The sequence below is a fragment of the Alligator sinensis genome, unplaced genomic scaffold (genome assembly GCF_000455745.1).
Source record: "Alligator sinensis unplaced genomic scaffold, ASM45574v1 scaffold682_1, whole genome shotgun sequence".
In the NCBI taxonomy this organism is placed as follows: Eukaryota; Metazoa; Chordata; order Crocodylia; family Alligatoridae; genus Alligator; species Alligator sinensis.
In genome coordinates, this window is record NW_005842011.1 from 2,679,914 (window position 1) to 2,684,252 (window position 4,339).

Here is a 4,339-nt window from a genome sequence, read left to right on the forward strand (position 1 = left end):
AAGTAAAGACTCTAGATGACAGGTATCTTGTAGTTAGCCAAAGAGATTTACAGTGTGAACTGCAACAAACTTGTGCTTGTTTGCTTTGGAATTTCCAAGCAGCTCTTATATTTTAAGACTCCCCTGAAGATGAGATAAGGGAAATATCTCTTTTAATGTTATTAAGCATGTTTCAAAAGAGGAATGAAGCTAATATATAAACACTCTGTCAAGGGGGAGCATGGTAAATGGAACGTATCTGAGCAGACAAAAACACTATGATGGTTACTGATGAAAAGAGTCATATCAAAGCAAGGTATTATTAAATAGAGGGGGGAAACAAAATGACAGCATTATTCACTAAGAACTGAATAAGGGTAAAACTGTCACATATCTGGACTATATCACCATGGATATTCTCATCTCAGGGTCTGCAATATTGTCTTCCATCAAAATCATGTGACAGCTACAAAAAAAATGGATTGGGTAGCTGGAGACCACTACCTCTCCTGCTGACTTGTCATGTCCATCCACTATCCCTCATTGCCTACTTAGATTGCATGAGCTAAAGATCATCCTTTTATTCTGTATTTGTGCAACACCTTGGATAATGGGGCCCTGGTCCATGAGTGGGCTCCTTAAGCATCATTGCAATACAGAAATACATAATAACAATTTAAAAGGAAGTTGTATCATGCTTATAAAACTAGAAATATGCTTAAGGGCTCAGCCTGTCCTGATATCTACATGCTAGACACCAGGGAAAGTGTCTAGGTGGTAGCATTGGGCAAGGGGGACAGAGAAGACTCACATTGGCTAGATCAGTGGTCACCAACCAGTGGATCTCAATCCACCAGTAGATTTCGGAGCCTCTTGCAGTAGATCTCAGAGCCTCTTGGAGTCAATCTGAGGCTGGGGTGGGGGGCTGAGTGCCCGGTTGCATGCACGCATGTGCCCAAGCCCAGCAGATCAGTCCATGGGGGAGGGAAAGGGCAGGAGCTAGATCAAGGCCCCCGCAGTGAGGAACAGTACCACAGAGGCAGGAGCAGGGGTAAGTGGAGTGGGGCCCTGGCTGGTAGGATTTACCTGCTGGGAAAATGCACCCCCAAATATATTTTTCTCCCTCTGCCTCAATCTGCCCCCCACCCCCTTTCCCTCCCCACAGACTTACCTGCTGGGGTGGGGGGGTGGCAGCACACAGTAGATCTTGAGTTGCTTTTAAATGCCAAAGGTGATCTCCTACTTAAAAAGGTTGGAGACCACTGGGCTAGATACACAGTTGATGTCAATCAGTGTAACTCCACTGATATTAATGAAATGGTTCTGTATTAAACAAGCTGAGAATATGGGCTATAGTTGTCAAAGCTTTAATAGTAGAGCCAAGTCACAGGGAAATGGCTCTAACACAGAAGATTCCAGCTGCTCTTCAAAATAATGAAGCCTAGAACTGATTCCCTTCTGTTCTTTGCTTCAGATCAGGCACAAGCTTCAGACTAAAGCACAGGCTGAACCTCTGTGACTTGTGGGTGGTATACAGTGAGGAGGAGGAGGAGGAAGAAGAGGAGGCAGCCCGTGAATTCAGTGTCAACTTGAAGACTTCCATCATCCTCATCTGGCCCACCAGTGTCTGCATCGCCTCCTTCCGGTGAGTTCTGGTGACATTTCACATTAGCATGTTCTGTATTGACAATACAAATGATAGCCTTCAGCCCACACTATGATAACTCAGACTCCTTTCAGGGTATTGAAAGTGAAAGGTCCCCCAGCTCTGTTTTTGCCAGGTGACCAATGTAGTGATTGAATTTATAATTTAGAAACACTCACTCACTTAGAAGATTACAGAAATTGGGAATTAGAGATTGTCTCTCAGTTAGGCTAGTTAGCTAGAGAGACAGATAAAGGGCCTACAGAGGTTGCACACTGCTCAACAATACAACTACACCTTGTACAAGTTGTACAATTATACATTTTCTCTGCCCCCCGCCACCTTCCTGATTAAATGAGTTCATTTTTGATCACTAAAACCCCAGAGAACCAGATTTTCTTTGTGTCAAATAAAAGTAGGTTAGCACCAATAAGCATATCCTTCCTATCAGCTCGATAATCTTCCTTTGTCCAATTTAACTCTGAAAAATTAATTTTTCGGAAGAACTAAATTGTTGGCACAAAATCTAGAGAACATAAACACCATCTTACCATCTTAAGCAGGACAGCACTGGTTAGTAGATATGTATCATGAAAGGGTTATAGACCTAAAACTCAAGAAACTAAGGGCAAGCTTTGCCTCAGACCCATAATATTTCTGTGCTTCTCAGTTCCTCTTCAGTTCCTTTGTCTCTCTTGTCTATATAAACTATAAAATAGCCCCTGATCCCAGGGAAGGAAGAGAGATCCCCCATTCTCCCCCTCTCCCCTGACCCTGGTAACTCCCCTGATCCCACCAAATCCTCCTCGACCCCACCAATCTCTCCATGGACCCCACCTGCCCCCCGTCCCACCAAACCCTCCCAACCCCCTCTGTGAACCCCACTAGGCCCCCAACCCCCCAAGGACCCCACTTGCCTCCCTGATCCCCATCCACCAGACACTTATCCTTCCTAACCTGACTTACCTTAGATCAGGTGGCCATTTTAAACTCAATTTAACCTCCCCATAACCTCCCTGAATGTCTGTACATACCCTAAGAGAGCATTGAAGTGCTACCTTAAGCAGAAAACTTGCACAATATGTTCAGGAGGTACAATAGGAAGAGTCTGTCTTGGAAAAGAGTCAGTTATCTTCTTCAAACCACTAGCATGATCTGCAGTAGACATATATCTAACACCTTGCACCACTGCGGCCCCAAAACTGATAATACTAATGCAAATAGGTTGTAGGCAGCCAGCAGCATTTTCAACCTCAATGGAAGTAAGGGTAGAATGTTTTAGGAGAACAGGCCAATGAAGATTTCCCCTGTGAGAAATGTACTTGGGGCTTGTTCACACTGCAGAGCCTCTGCTGCTATAGCTGTCAGGAAAATCCCTTGGTGACTGTTCCAGGAGAAGCCTGCACCTTCCAACTCCATTCTTGGGTTTAAATTAGCCAATCTCTGTGACTAACCTTCAAACTTCTTCAGACCCAGGGACTTCTACTTGAAGTAGAAATGTCTACTCCTATTAGACACACGCAACAGAGCTGAGGAGGATTTTTTTTCTTGTCCCTGGATCCTTTTTGAGATTTCATAAATGTTTCCAATCTATATCAGGAGCTGAGACCTTGCAAAGTCTCTCTCGCGCGCATGGACACACACACACACAGAAGGACCAAGACACCACCTCCAGATAACCAAGAGCATGATTTGGTCATGACTCATGAGCCATATACAAAGGTGACTAGCAGAACAGGGACTTAAACACAGATATGCCACAACCCAGGTGATGGCCCCAACCTCTGGCCTCTAGGCTAGGGCCAGACATTACACATAAACCAGTTTAAGTGATCAGAAACTGGTTTAAACCTGTAACAGAACAGATGTTCAGTGTAAATAAACCAATTTGAAAATGGCTAAAACTGGTTTCAGATAAACCTGGTTGCATGTAGTATCAGACTTAACTGATTTGGCTCAAATCGGTATATGCAATGTCTGTCCTAGACCCCTTGCTGGTTTAAATTAAATCAGACTCCCTCAGCATCCTGGCATGCTCTCTGGGCGGGGCTCTCTGCTCCACAGCAGGGCTGGCACCTCCCCTCTGCTCCCTGGCCAGAGCTTCGGCAGACTTGCAGGCACAGAGCGCCCGCCTGGTTTCTCCCTACTAAGCAGGGATTATTGTTCCCTCCTCTCTGCCTTACGCAGACACCTCAGCATTAGCTAGCAGACCATGTGCTGGCTATGGTCCGTGCTGTGGTAGATGACAGGCAGACAGGCTTTTTGGAAATAACCAACAGGTAGTTTAATGTCCTTCCTTGGAATAGCTGTTTAAGAAGAACTCCATTAATAATGGAGAGAGGCTTTGTTTTCTTAATGGGTTGATAAACCCTGAGTTAGGGGTGATAAACATTCCCTGCTGGGCTGCTGCGGGGGCTGGGGAGAATAATCAGAGCGTCCTGCCGGGGCCTGGCCATGCCACCTCAGCTCAGCCCTGTGGAGGTGAAAGGAGAGCTACTCTAGCACCCCTAGCTTATAGCCTGAGCCACTGCAGGCATGTGCCTGAATTTCTGGGATGTCTGTCTGGTTACAAAATGGATTTAGCATAGCCAGGTTAAACTAACCTGCAAAGATTGAATCGATTGAATCAAGTACAGAAAGGACAGGGTGGGGAAGAAAGGGGGAGGCTGTACAGAAAGGACAGGGTGGGGAAGAAAGTGGGGGGGGGGGGGGGGC

At 45.7% G+C, this 4,339-nt stretch overlaps 1 protein-coding gene and 1 long non-coding RNA gene across 2 annotated transcripts in view; one reads left to right on the plus strand and one right to left on the minus strand.

Annotated features, from left to right (window-relative positions):
* Nucleotides 1-4,339, plus strand: part of TAGAP (T cell activation RhoGTPase activating protein) — a 53,642-nt gene that overhangs the window by 17,608 nt on the left and 31,695 nt on the right. The window contains exon 2 of the mRNA XM_006021920.3: nucleotides 1,454-1,624. The gene's annotated coding sequence lies outside the window, so the exon portion shown is untranslated. The remainder of the gene's footprint in view (nucleotides 1-1,453; nucleotides 1,625-4,339) is intronic.
* The window catches only part of LOC112549980, a 36,056-nt gene continuing 33,285 nt past the window's right edge, over nucleotides 1,569-4,339 (minus strand). The window contains exon 4 of the long non-coding RNA XR_003093643.1: nucleotides 1,569-1,657. This is a non-coding gene — a long non-coding RNA (uncharacterized LOC112549980). The remainder of the gene's footprint in view (nucleotides 1,658-4,339) is intronic.